Below are 15,405 nucleotides of genomic sequence, written 5' to 3' on the forward strand. Positions count from 1 at the left end.
CTCTTCTTTTGGGGTACCAAGCAGTCTGACCCTTAATGGTGGAGCTTTTTAATGCATGTGACAGAAACATAGCTGCCACAAAGCCAAAACCTTCCTCAGCTCATCAGTTTTCTGTTTCTTTTGACTGAGATCTGTGCACGGCTCGCAGAAAACTCAGAGAGCCTTTGATTTCTCGATTTTAAGGGTCTGAAATGCAGAAGTCATAATGCTGGAAGTCTTAAAGGTCTAATACGTTAGCATGCCCACCAAAATGAAAATCAAGCTGTTCCAGAGCTGTCACACAGCCGACACACTTCCTGCAGGAAACACCTGGAGACAGTTAGCTGTGGGAACACAAGCAAGATCATGGTTATCGTGTCAAATCGAAACTAACTGCACTGAACCGAACCAAACCAGACCGCTTGGTGGAAATGCAATATATCGTCCTCTTGGGGGGGGTCACATTACTACTTTTCTCTCTGCTACATATATTTCCTGTCTCTCTCCAGCTCTCCTTTATTAATCTATTTACTTACTCATTTAACCTGGCTATACCACGTTTAACCCTGCTTCAAAGTTTGAACATTCAAGGTCATATGTGGAGTGTGCTGGTGCAGGTTCTTCTGGAGCACTCGCCAAATTTGTTCTGGTGTTTTTCCGCCTCTGCATCTGTCTACACAGCACCTGCTTATCATAGCGTCCCCGCCCACTCAGATGCATGCATGTGTACTAAGGTTATAAACTCAGAGGCTGCAGATTCAGAGGCTGAATTTGAGTTCTATGCTATACCTTTTACGACTGAGTTTGAACAACTCGTCTCTGGATCCAGTGTCTCGTGGCCACTTGAGGAGCAGCAGCTTTTTCTAAACCCTTCATTCCCTTTTCTCCTTCTAAGCTGCCGAGGTTCCCGCTTGTGAAAGACTTGTACACCTTACATCTACTAAAACAGCTGCTGTCAGTTCTGCTGTTTGCACAGAAGTGCCTCTGCATCAGAAGCAGCAGAGACACAGCAGCATTAGGGGCGAAGAAGAAGATGTAATCTGACAGTTAAGGTTTTTCAGGTCGACACGAGGAGAATCACAGAGACAGAAGAGGAACAGGGAGTCACAGCAGGTGTGGGTATGAAAGAGGAAATAGACTGTGAGCAGCCGGAGAAAGGATGAAAGTCAGACAGACAGAAGGACAGAGAGACGATGAGTGTGTGGACAGAAAGTGTCTGGCCCGCTGTGTTTGGGACACACGCCGCTTCGTGTCTGATCACATTCACTCCAACAACAAACAGCCTGTAGCCACACAAACACACGACCCCGCTGAGTGCCAGCCTCCCTCGCCCCGCTCTGAACAGCCGCCTTGCTTTATCATCTGAAGCTCGTGGCTGGTTCTGTTTTAATTTCAGCCGGGCAGCTCCAGCCTCGGGGCAGATTAACAGCAATCTGCAGGAATGTCAGGAATTCAATAAAGAGAAGCTTATTTTCATATCTGTGTTGATGTTGTTCTGAGATTTTACCGTTAGCTCTGGAAAGATTACAAGTGAATGTTTTCGTGCCAAAATATTTGTGATGCTCTGCTCCTCCTCGCTCCCTCTCTCTGAACCCTGTGACACAGAATCTCAAAGTGTCCACCTCCTGCACCATCAAAGCAAACATTTATTATCCAGTGGAAATTGTAATCATAACAAACAACCGGTTATTTCTGGTTGCGTGTCGGCATGTTTTCTGACAGGTCACTGAGCCTAGCAGGTGGCAAAAGTACCGCACATCTAATGCTTAGATTATGATGAGCTCAAATAGATTTATAAAAACCCAGAGAGGGAAACAGTTAGCTCATCCATGCAGACGGGAGATGAAAATCAAACAGATCGCCACATGCAATGAGAAATGGACTCTAATCAAAGATATTAGAAGTTTGAAGTTGCTTAGTTTAAAAAATGCTTTCTGCAGAAGACAAATTTTATCTTCTTTCTGCATCTGATGTTCTGTGGTTTTCTGCACATCCTCCACAGGTGGCAAAGACGGACATTTTCAGGTTTTCAGGTTGTTGCACATTGCTCATTTTAAAGGAAGACCCGTCACCGACCACATGCTCTGGATATAAATAATAATAGATGACATTTGCATGATCAAAATGTTTAAAATGCTGACATACCTCCCTGGTCATATTGTGTTTGTAATGTTATTTGCTGTGCAGCTGTGTTTGAGTTGGAGTGAGAGCTCTGTCATTGTGTGGATCTTTGCTGTGAGCCAAGCAGGTGGAGACCTCACCCTTCTGTTTCTGAAGCCCTGTTTTGAAGCCGATCGGCGGCGGCTGCCATATTGGAAATGCTGAACTCAACCAAACTTCTGCCAAGCTAGTGTGAGGTAAAGAGGCGGGCCTTTAGCCTTTTTGCTAACAGCTACAGTGCTGCCGCCTGTCAATCAGGTCAGCTGTGTCTTCATAATTATGCAAAACTCGTACTGGTTTCGGCTGTTTCTGCAGCCAGCCTCTAGTGGACACTAGATGAACTGCAGTTTCATACGTACCACATTGGCTCCAATTCTTGCGGCCGATGTTTACCACTTAAAGCTAGGGTTGGTAGTCTCGGTAAATCAGTATGAATTTGAATGTAGCTTTTCCTCATGACTCCGTCTAACCCCTCCCCTCCTCCCTTGGAGCTCCTCCAAAACGACGCCCCCCCCCCCCGCTCACATGCACGAGCGCCGCTGATTCTCGACCATACGATCGTGATTGATTCAAAACCGGTCCTCACCAAAACATTATCATAGTGAAAGTTAAAAACACAAACAAACATGGCTGCTGTTAGTACTCACAACTATCATGCTAGCATTATCCAGTTGTACCGGTGACACGATATCAGGAGAAAAGTTATAACACATATAATACTGTAACAGCTCTACTGTTTGTTAAACGTGTTCAGTGTAGATGTTCTTAATTCCTACAGTGTTGACGGTCAGTGAAGGCATCAGGAGAGGTATAGAGTGTGCGAGTGGGAGAGAGGAGAGACAAGATGAGAAGTTTTTCATTCATTCAAACATTGATTGTTGCTTTGTTGGTTGGCGTGATCACGGCCGACAGTGACCGGTTATTAAAGCTCAACGTGTTCACGAATCGGCTCGTCATCACTACAGCGTCCGGACGGATGCTACAATAAATATATATTTTCTGTAGGACTTACTGAACGTCATTAATTATTCTGCTTGTTGGTGAGAGCTTTTTAGACTCTGATCCGGACTACAGTCCTGAGCAAAGCACTTCATCAGGTCAGAGGGGACAGGCCCGAGGACGAGCGAGAGGGGCAGTAAATAGAGTCAGGGGAAGTAGAGGCAGGAGACGGGGACTCGGAGGAGTGCACGCCGGGGAAATGTACGCGCAGGAGGAGGGCAGAACGGCTGGACGGGATTTGATCGGTTTAAAATTTGGGGAGCCAAAAAACGGTGATTGGTTAGTGTTTTCCCAGGTTTACTCCAGCTGTGGATAGCAGTTTTTTTTCACTCTTTTTTAAGAACACATTATGTATTGATTGCCATCAGGACATAAAGATCATTTTAACCAGTATGACAAAAAGTGTATCTAAATCTGATTACCAACCCCAGCTTTAAGGCTGATTTATACTTCTGCGTCGCCCCTACACAGCAGGGGCTGGATCTATCAATTAGGAGGGAGGTTGTCTGATTGGCCAGCTCTTCAGCATCCATCAAGCAGCTTTAAACACCAACCAGTTCATGCTGGATTTATGAGATTATGATATTTGAGTAAAAGTCTGCATGTGCAATGAGCTGCCCCTGCAATCTCTATGTGGAAAAGGACGAGGTTACAGGATGAACATGTTTTGCAAATTAAAATCTTTGCTCTTAGATAACAGCTTGTTTGCAGCATGTCAAAGTTGCTCTGATTTGATTTCTATATAAAGATCAGATTCATTCAATGAATTTCAGTTTGCTCAGTATGTGTGAAATGAAGCTCATTCATTAGCTCTTTCATTCCCTATAACTCAGCTAATTATGGACGTCAACAGTATAAACCAACCACATTTAGCCAATCATCCTGCTGCTTTCACTTTGACCATTGCAACCCTCCTCTACCCTGTTCACCTCTAATCATCCCATCACCGTCCAGCTCCTCAGATGATGACTGATTATTAAAAGTGATTCCAAACTATTTTAAAGAAAGGAAACAAACTTCGTTTTGCTTCTTTGTCTACACAAAAGCTCTTGGGCTTCAAAATTTAATGTGTGGTTATGAACAAGCTTTCAAAACCCACAAGTCCTAAAATTCTGGCTGCATCTGAATCCTCATGAAGCCTTTTCAACCAAGGCAGAGATAGAAAAACAAATGCAGTCTGGTGCCTCATTTTCCTCAGTTTGTGTTTGTTATTTTCTCTTCACGCTGGCTTTTTCTGCAACACACAAACAGCTGGGAAACTTGGACACACGCTCTTGCTTCCTCTCTCTGTTCTGCAGGGCCTGACGTTCTAAAAGCTTCAGATCGACTCTTTAATGGTTGCACGGTGGCGTCGCTGGGTGCAGGTCCGTGCATCCTCAAAACAGCGAAGGCTTGAGTCGCTGTGACATCACCCAGATCGAAGGCGAGGGAACACTGATGTGAATTTAGATCATGTGTCTTATATAAGTTCTGCTGCTGTCTGTTCCTGTGTGGATCACACTGTGGGCCTGCAGCCGCACACACAAACACACATGCACCACACACTGGTACTAAACACACACCCTTTTTTTTGCTACTTGTGAGGGCAACATATGGGCTCAGTTTTAATTCCTTAAGGATTAAGATAATGCGTCATCATAACTGCTACACGTCTAATCCATAAACAGCACATTTAATCTCATTGTAAATTATAAAGGCTTGGTCCCCACAAGGATTGTGAGTCCTCGTAATGTTGCTGTGCCAACGCATTTAGTCCTCGTGAGTATACAAAGATAAGTATGCATGCAGTGATACGATTAAAAATAGAACGTTTAAGTTTTCTCTTTGTTTTTAGCTGCACAGAGTGTAGGTGGTTATTTTCAAGTTAACCCAGATGAGTAGTTAGCAGAACTTCTTCACCTTAATAAAGAAATGTAGAATTAGCACCTTCATTTACAACATTGCCGCCTACACTGATCAAGCAACTGTACGTTCCTTCTTCGCCGACATCTCCTCTCTTTCCGTCCTTTACAATAATTGCAAACTGCTGCTCAACATTTTTCAGCTCCAACTCCGACATTTTTTCCGTGCACAAACAAGCAGAGAACATACAGGACCAGAAACTGGCGATATGACTACCATAGAAATGGAATCGCCAACTAGTGTTCAGGCAGAGTATTGCAGAGAAACGCAAGACACTCCGATGAACACGAATGTATTGCTCACGACCAGTTGACTCACTCAGCTCCTCCCTCGTTGGTGTTTATTGGACCGGAGATCTCATACCAAGAGCTGCGCGGCACATTAAGAGTGATGTCAAGGAGCGCCACATTTTGAATGCAGGTTACGGAAAAGAGAGCTCCACAAAAACTGCAGATGGATGCGAAAGTTGGTGTAGTAGTATCTCGTCCTGACTGTCTGACTGCAGGGAGGTTACGCTCCACCTCTGTGTGGATTTTTTGTTGTTGTGTTTTTCTTACCACGGCAAGTGACGATAAGAACGCTCATTATTTGAACTGTTTGAATATCTCTGTTTTTTTTTCTTACTTTCTTACTGAAAGAAGATTGAACTGAATTGAATGAAGCATTTTCTGTTGACTCTGAGAGAAGGACTGAATATTTTGTGTAGTTTAAATTGTTTGCCTTATATCCTATTTTCGGGGAATTTAATACAAAATTGTGAACCACAAGGAGATTGTTGTTGATGTCTTATGTTACATATTATTATTTCAAGGGTTTAAGGTTATTTAAGTTTGTACTTTTGATCCTATTGGTGGTTTCAGAGTGTACATGACTTTTCAAAAAACAACAACCGACTTTTGGCAGAGCTTAACCCCTGGCTGGCACCCCGCCAACCAAAAAATAAAGAAAAGTAAAAAGTTTTACAACTTGTAGAATAAAACAAAGTCGTATAAACCAGGCTTGATGGGGAACGAATGGCTTTTGGAGCTAGCCTCTAGTGGCCACTCACAGAACTGCTGCTTTTCGAAATGCTCCCATGAGGATGCTGATTGTGAAAAACCCTGTACAGAAAAACTAGCTGTAGGAACTAAACTCTTATTTGTCACTGGGCAGTAAACATGTTTAACTCTGACATTTTAACATGGACCTTAATCCAGATTGACTCGATTTAGATGCCGCCGCATGTTTTTAACTGCAGAGCTACAGTTTCTGGCGCCTCCACTAAGGCCTCTTTTACCATCATAGGACTTTGGTGCTTATAAAACACACAATATTCATGAACTGGAACTTGCTGCAGCAGAGTTTGGTAAGATTTAATGAACAGCCTGATGAATCCAAAGCAGGGGCAGAGATTTTACAGTGATCATCTGTTTGACAGGAGATTCTGATCAGACAGAATAAAATATAACAAGATGAGGGGAGATTCAGAGAGGGAGAGAAGGAGGTCAGATCTTCAGGATGGAGGGAGGAGAAAGAGAGGAGAAAGAATCTGCAGAGAAAGGAACAGAGCGACTCTGCATTAGGATTCAAACCAGCGACCTCTCCATCAAACTTCTTAATGACGGCTGTATTCTCCCAGCTGTTTTCATCCTCATTAGACACACATCTGAAATACCTCAGACGGATAATAAAATGCAAATCACAGCAAACAGTGGAGGGCAGCTGAGGGATTTGGGGACACTACTGTTCTGAATCTTTGCCTTGGGAACGATTATTATCTGCTTCTGTGGGTCGAACGCCGCTTCTCCTCATCGCCGTTAATTGGGATTTGTCCAAATCCTCTGAGAGATGGTGGCTAATTGGGGACGGACGGACTGAAGGCGTATTCTATTTCTCTTTCCAGCACTGTCAACCAAGGAGCTTTAGATGTAGTTTGTGATTGAACAACACAACGAGGGTGGCACACTTTATCTTGATACGAGCAGCAGAAATGTTGGACGGCAGAAACAGAGATGTGTTCTCTCATCCAATACTGAAAAGATTTCAACAGTCATAGCTTAGATTAAGGTCCCATGAAATGCAAAACACATTTCCTTTCCTATATGTATACTTTAGTTATCCTCTAACCTAGCAACCCTGAGAATGTGGTAACAAAACTTCTTCGTCTCTAGCCTACCCACGAGGAAAACATAGCTTCCTACGCTATTATGGTTGAGAGTTTAGATGTAAAAGGTTCAAACCAGACACGCCAGCTGCTTTTATGTTGCGAAACAAATGTTTCTATTCTGTCTCAGGTTTTGAGGACAGAAGATAACAGTGGTTGCTTTAATTTCCTTTAAAATGCAGGCTCAGTTGTTTGTGCAAAATACTTCCCCTCAGACTGCTTCAGCAACGAGGGTTGAAGACATCAACTTACACATGAAAGGCAAGAAAGCAGGAATACCTCTCATATAATGTACCACTCAGAGACATGCTGCTGTAACTGCAGCTGAAAAACCTCAACTATAACATCCTCCTGTTTGGAGTCAGATTCTGGATCATATGTGTGCTGGTTCTTCTGGAGCGCTCGCCAAATTCGTATTGGTGTTTTCCGCCTCTGCATTTGTCTACACCGGCTTGCAACCGCCCTCCTCAGACAACGTTCAGGCAGCCAATCAGCACAGCGCTTAGTGCTGAGGACTGTTATTGAATCAGTCACGATCATATGGTCACGAAGCAGCGACGCTTGTGCATGTGAGCAGGGGCGTCATTTTGGAGGAGCTCCGAGGGGAAGGGGGGAGGGGTTAGACGGAGTCCTGAGAAAATGCTACATTCAAATTCATGCTAGTTTTCCGTGGCTACCAACCCTAGCTTTAACAGACAGAATAGACCACCTAAACTAATATTTGCTGCCTATAAACAACAACAAAACCTTCCCAAAATGTTCGTAATTAAGATCAACAGAGCACGGACCCTTCTGGATCATTTTCTTCTTTAAGCATTCTTATTTTTGGGGGAATTTTTTACCCCAAATCTCGCCAAACTTGGCCCATGAACCAGGCCTGGTGCAAAATTTGATATTTTACGGGTCTTGCACAGGGTTATCTTGCCTTGATATTCTCAAACAGGGTCCACTTTCACCTTCAGCAACTTCTTTTTTATTTATTTAATTTTTCATTGTTATTATTATTATTGTTGCATATTTTGTGTTCTTCACCTTAGGATTGTGGCATGGGTTTGGAATCGGGGCTGGGGTTGGGATTAGGATGGGGGGTCTTTTTATTTATATATATATATATCTTTCTTTTTTTATGTATTCTATTTTAAGTTGATTTTATGTACAGCACTTTGAGTTACAATGTCATTGTATGAATAAAATCTGATTGATTGATAGATTTGGAATTTAGGTCGACATGTGGCTTTAGGATATCTCCTAAAAAGCCTCCTGGAGCCACACCCTAAACCTCAACACATTCATAACAACAAATAAAGTATTTCATCATTGTTGATGAAGGCGACACACTAATTAGTTGAATAGGTAGTTATGAGCTTAAATGACATTAACCTGCATTAACACAAGCCACAAACAAAGATGTATGTGATTATACGTGTAGCACATTAATTTGCATGGTCACAGTTTTTAATTTCAAAGGTTGCTCTCTATTAAGTGTTGTTTTAGTTCCCTTGTTCATATAAACATCTGTTAACATTATAATTCGAACTACAAAACCAACAAAGCATTTAAATGATGAGTTTGGATAATTGTCAGCATTGAAAAGCAGATAACAGTTTGTACATATCAAGTATTTCTATACACATTCCGATGTGCTCTATTTTTCTATTTCCTCACGTATTTCTTTCATCTGTGTGTTTCTTTGTGCACAGGGTTCACTCGGCATATCATTTATTTTTCTTTCTCTCATCCGTGTCGTTTTCTGTCTTGCTATTTGTCTTTTTCTCTCTCAAAGTATTCTTCGCTCACTCAGCTCATGCTTTCCCTCCTCTCTCTCTCTCTCTCTCTCTCTCTCTCTCTCTCTCTCTCTCTCTCTGTATCTGTGTGTTCAGTGTTGCTAATTAATTCCCAGTTTACAGTCATCTCTCTCTCTTGAACACACACACACACACACACACACACACACAGTCAGAACACTAATTGAATTTTTAAGCCTCTGCTTTTCATTAGCATTTTGCCTTGTAATGTGTTTTGTGTCGCCAGTGTGCATCTGTATGTGTGTGTGAGAAAGAGAGAGAGAGTGTGTGTGTGTGAGCAGGCAGAACAGATTTATATTTTAATGTAACACTGGTATCTGGGTGAATTATTTCCAATTAGGTGTGTGTGTGTGTGTGTGCGTGTGCGGATGAGTGTGTGTGATACATTTCTTCATACAGGCTAAAATATGAATGCAGTGTTGCTGAAGTTCTTTAAATATCTCAGAAAATAAAGATGTATTCATAATAATGGTCACAAATTCCTCTTTAAGTTCCTTTTTCAGCGTGGTATTTAATCTTTTGTGTTACTTATCAAAGCATTTGTTGTGCGTGCATAAACCAAAGCTGAAAGTAGCACATTACAGCTAACAGCACAGGAGCAGCTCGAACAGATAGAGCACCAAAAGTTACATAAACAGAGCCATGATTGACTAACAAACAAGTGACATCCAACTCAATCTGTTCACTGCCACATGAGCAGGTAAGGATATCATCTTTGGGAGTGACAGGTTGGTTTTTTATCAAGCGGCAAACTCTGGTCTAAAAATATGAGTCCATGAGGACGTGCTAAAAACTGCAGATCATCGAGGATCCGCTTGAGGCTGGCTCCAGAAGTACAGGAAACCACATACACACCAATTCAAAAAAGTAGATCTTTACAGCAGAAATAAACATGTTTACAGCCTGGTACAGAAAATGAGTGTAGTCTGGATAGCTCATGTCTCGATCGGCACACACTGTACGGGGTGAATCTTTTTCTAACGCGGCAATTTCGAAGATATTTAGATTATGAGTCTTCCAATGAGAGGCACAGCTGACTTGATTGACAGGCAGGAACACTGCAGCTGTTTGCTAGGAGGCACAAAGCCCGCCTCTTTACATTACAATCGCTCGACAGCAGCAATATGGCTGCCGCCGATGAGTGGCCTCAAAAGAGCGCTTCAGAAACAGATGGGCGACGCCACAGATACTACGTCCATTATTTATAGCCTATGGTTTTTACTTGTGTTGTTTGTTTATTTGTTCCTAGAAACACCAGCTGAGCACCTTTTTTAAGCTCAATTTCAAACCTCTGAGAGAAACTACTTTTTAAAACATGATTTAATCCATACAAATTTTCTTTACATGCTCCTGCATGCTCTTTTCTACAAGGTTTGTATCGGCCATGACATAACCATGTTTCTCCTTTGGAGGATTTTGGTCTGAGTTAGTCTGGAACAACCTGTAAAAAACTCCATGAAACACAACCTTGCTCTGATTTCTTCTTCTGTGTAATTCAAAAAAGTCTTGAATGACTGTTTCTACATGGTCTCTTGAAACTTTTAAAAGCTGCCACCAGGTCTGAGTCATGAAGGTTTTGTTTTCAGGTTCTGTGGCAGAGATTCAAGGCGAGTGATACTTTTGTTGAAAAAAAGACAGCAGGAGGAGATTTCTTCTTATGCAAGCACAAGACAGGATGAGTAAACGCTTAGATCTACTTTTTTCTTTTAACAAGGGGTGACAAGACCGGGAAAAAATAAAAATTTCTCATTGTAGCTTTAATATTATTTTCTTCCTGCATATAAAACCTCTTGATTTAATGTGATCTGTCAAAAGCACAGAGAAATCCAGCCCTGCAGATATGTCTGCAAAACAATGCCCTCATAGTCTGAGTTTCACTGTAAACAGTGCGTTCCACAGAGGCTTCACTCATAATTAACGGGGTCTTAAGTTTGCTGAAATAACAACATCATGATGCAGATTAGTCAGAAGTCCAAAGTCAAGCTTTGTCAGGTCTGTCCCAAGAGGAGAAGAAAACTACTTTTACAATGTTTGTTTGTTGAATGGAGGTCTATGAAAAAAGATTAGGGACACTGATGGGTTTTTTTTTTAGCTCTGACCTTCTTCACAGAATGTTCCATTTGTTCTCAGAATTCTGATTCAACATGTTTCTGAATCAGAATCTGTAATTACCGGTTAGCTGTGGCTGAAAGTAAAAAGCTTTGTCAGGTCTGTCCCCAAGAGGAGAAGAAAACTACTTTTACAATGTTTGTTTGTTGAATAGAGGTGGGATCCATCATTTCTGATGCTGTGTTCCAGGAAGTCAGGAAATCTAAACGCTGATTGTCTTTAGTGACACAGCATCAACCAGATTTGTGTTTCAGTGTAAATGTTTGTTCTAGAACAGATTGTTAGCTGCTCTTCATGCAGATATCTGTTTATAGAGAGAAAGAAATCCTCCTCAGATTAACAACCATGGGAGAGGTCATTACGCTGGATTGCGTTCCTCCTGCTTTTGCTCTCCATACAAACTGTTTCAACTGCTTGCACTACAGCCTGCTGTTACATGATTGGTCAAAATGACTCAGACTGAAATATTTGTGAATAGTTTTTTGGTTTTGCTGTTGTGTTTGTAGACAGACCCCCATTTCAAGAAGCCACTTAAAGGGTAAAAGTTTGATATCTGCTCAGCATGCCTAGTTTTATTCGTCGAAACTCCCACAGTCCAAATATTTCTCCAGAGTAAGACGATAGAAAGTAAAATAAAGAATGTGCACACTTCTTTGTTCCCAGAGTCTTGGTCTAAGCTCCAAACTTTGCCTGAAAAACCTTGGACTCGTCTCAAAACCAACTGAAGTGATGCTGACTTTGGCCCCGGAGTTCAAACTAAAAGCCGAGGTTTCAGGAAGCCTCACATTATCTACTGCGTGGTTTCTGCAGTAGCTAAGGGTTAGATGATTGTTTGAGTGGTAAACTGTGAAACCACAGACACTGCAAACACACACACACACTCTCTGAGCTGCAGCTGCCAGTCTGCGGTCTGTGTAAGCGTCTAACTGAGTGGGAGGCTGAGAGTCACTCCAGAGACCAAAACACTCAAACACAAAGAGCTGAGCAAGCTAAAGAGACAACTGGCTGATACACACTCAGATAGAGAGAAGGAGAGTGTGTGTGTTACGCAGCAGCTTGTTATCAGAGTCTCAGAAGTAATCAGCATGTTGTTTAGACGATAATTTAAATTCAGCCGACTAAACAGAAGAGTCGAAATGAGAAACTCTCTAACCTCACCTTAAAAGTCCCATCATGCACTTTGTCTGTCTGAATGAAGACAACAAAAATCAGAATAAATATTCATCAGGTCTGACATTTAAACCGCAAAAACATGAAAACACTCACACTTCTGTACATTTTCTCTTTTTTTTCTCTGTTTTTCAAATATTCAAATCTCGTCTGACTAAACGGGAGAAATTATACAAACCAGTGTTTTCAAAAAGCTTCTAGAGGCAAAAATAAAAACAACACTATTTTAAAAAGAGGTGAATGTTGACTACTGAGTCATAAAATTCCTCTTTGTGTTCTCCCGCTTCGTCCTGTTGAAGGGTGACAAGTTGTGATTTCTAACCTTTTCCAAAAATTGTTATAAAGTATAGCAAATTCAAATGTTAGGCCTAAAAACATTGACAGAATGTCTAGAATTCTGGGATCAAAGACAGAATACCGGAATCCTGGGATCAAAGACAGAATTCCAGAATTCTCGAGCAAATTCAGATGTTAAGCCTGAAAAAATATTCTCCTTAAAGGATGAACGACTTGGTTTGAGTAATTGAGAATGTGTTTAATGCAGAGGTATAAGTAAGGGATCTGTGTTGCTGTTACGATGGTCACTGTGTCAGATCAGGCGATCACAGCGCCAGCGTCGTGCTGTGACTCACAGACAGACAGACTACATGGTGGTACCTGACCAATCATCGCTACTGCTGTGATGACGTAGGAAGGAAGACGGGCTGCACTAGACCAGGGGTTCCCAACTCTTCTGCTTGTGACCCCCAAAATAAAGGTGCCAAAGACTTACGGCGCCCACTGTCCCTGGAAGTGATGAAGTGTCACTTCATACTTCATTTAGTTGGCCTGCATGAAATGAGCTTCCCCCATTCACATGTGACTGTGTTCTCTGTGCTGTTATGAATGAACCTGCTGCTACTGATGCTTTTGTTAACTAACCCTAAACTTAGGAGCACCAAAAAAAAGCAGAAAACCGATTACATTTCTCGAATGCAAGGTTTTATTTCAAATGTAGCTGCTATTTTTATCAATACTTTTACAATAATGGCTCAAATATGCAATTTTAGATTACTTTTAAGAAAAGAACACGTTCTGGAAGGCATCTCGCAACCCCCACTTTGGAAAACCCTGCACTAGACGATACGCTGACATGCTAACAACAGAAGTTCCAACATTTCTCTTTTCTCGGTCTTTCGTGGTCATCCCTTGACGATACATCACAAAAGCAGGGAGGTCGTTGCCAGAGCTTGACTAACTTTTCCTACAGAAGTCCCTTCATCTAACGCACAACCATCTGCTCACATTATCCCTTATATACAATGCTAGGATCACATTAGCTTTTTGGTTAATATTCCAACACAGTCTCAGCAGATGTGTGTCTAACATGAGTCTGGTCCTGCTGGAGGTTTCTGCCTGTTAAAGGAAGTTTGTCCTTGCCACTGTAACTTGCTAAATGCAACAAAGTGCTCTGCTCATGGTGGATTAAGATGAGATCAGACTGAGTCCTGTCTGTAAGATGGGACTAAATCTTATCCTGTCTTGATGTTTCATCTTTGTTAATAATAGAACATAGAGTACGGTCTAGACCTGCTCTGTTTGGAAAGAGTCAAATTATGCCGTCAAATTTTAATCTGAGAAATGTAGACTTTTTAATGTTATTTATGACTACGTTAGAATGGTTTCTCAGCATGCAAATTCAAGCTTAGTAAGAAATCTCTACCTACTCTACCTCTAACCTCTGCACAGGTGGTACGACCCTGTGCAGGTGTCAACGTTCTTACACAAGCCCCTCACACACAGTGAGAATAACTCATTATCTGGAGAGTGTTGGTGACAGAGAGCTTCATTCAGCTGATGGCTGCTCCACAGCCCTGCTAAAGGCTCCATTTTATTTTAATCTACTGATGGAGATGAGCCGCCAAAGAAACTTCTAGAATATCAAAGCAGTGAGGGTTATTTTTAGTCGTAATCCAGGCTGATATAACCTGTGTTATCACTTCTTTTAAAGTGACGGGTTTGTGATGGGTCTATAAATTATAATACGTTTTGTGGAGCTGTTTACTCTGAATGTGCAGAGTGAGGGAGATTATTCACTTGCCAAACCATTCGTAGATCTTGAAAATACCGTTACCGTAAGTTGCTATTAACTAATTATTTTGCAATTTGTGATGATGTAAACAGTTTCTAATTTTCCTTCCCCCACATAAACGTCCTGCCCTACAAATTCAATGAAACTTCCTCTAACCTGTGAGCAGGCCCGAGTCAGGAAATTGTCCCAGAGTGTAGACGGCGCACATTACTGGTGATGGTGCTGCACTTAAGCCCATGAGCCTCTCTTTCTATTAATGTCTTCCATAAACAGTATTGATCTTAAGCCACTCTCCACTTACCAAATTACATTACAGGTGAATTACTTTACTTCTATTATAAAATACCAACAGTCAAATAAATGGAGGAAGCAGAGTGATATTAAGCATGGCTGCATGTTGAGTGTAACTGTCAAGGACGGGTCAAGGTGTTAGTGAACGTTAACGCTGAGGACAAAACCCCCTGCTCTTCAACCTTTGGTACAAAAAACTGCATGTAACAAATATTTTAGACATTTCTGAAGCTATTTGGGTCTGAAAACAACACTATATCAGGGGTACTCAAATACAAATCTTAAAGGGCCACAAATAATTTTTTCAATGAATCAAAGGTCCATTTATTGAGGTTGGTCAGCCACATGCCATAATACTGTAATATCTAAAGCAAAACATGCTTTTTCGTTCAAAACAAGAACAAAAATATGAATTAAAATGTTATGTTGTCATTGTTGTGTTGTGTCATAGATGTGTCCTGCTTGCAGCTTGATATTATGATTTCAGTGCATTTTTTTTGTAGTTCTTACCTCTGAATTTTGAAGAAATGTCTTTTCAAAATTCCTATGCTTCATCTTATAATGCCGTTTCAAATTGGAAATCTTCAGCACAGCTATAGTCTCCTGGCATATTAAGCACATGGGTCTTGTGCTGGTTGGAGGGTCAATAAATGCAAAAGTTTCACTCCATTCTTAAAACATGAACACGCCATTTTCGTGCATTCTAGGGTCCTACAGCTGGCAAAGTGCCAATTTGTGAACTGCTCCAAAAACGAAAGTCAAAGTTAAAAAACGCA

At 41.5% G+C, this 15,405-nt stretch overlaps 1 protein-coding gene across 1 annotated transcript in view; it reads right to left on the reverse strand.

Moving 5' to 3' along the window:
- The window catches only part of dcc (DCC netrin 1 receptor), a 371,365-nt gene that overhangs the window by 216,613 nt on the left and 139,347 nt on the right, over window positions 1-15,405 (reverse strand).

This window comes from Notolabrus celidotus, chromosome 19, assembly GCF_009762535.1.
Source record: "Notolabrus celidotus isolate fNotCel1 chromosome 19, fNotCel1.pri, whole genome shotgun sequence".
Taxonomy (NCBI): Eukaryota; Metazoa; Chordata; class Actinopteri; order Labriformes; family Labridae; genus Notolabrus; species Notolabrus celidotus.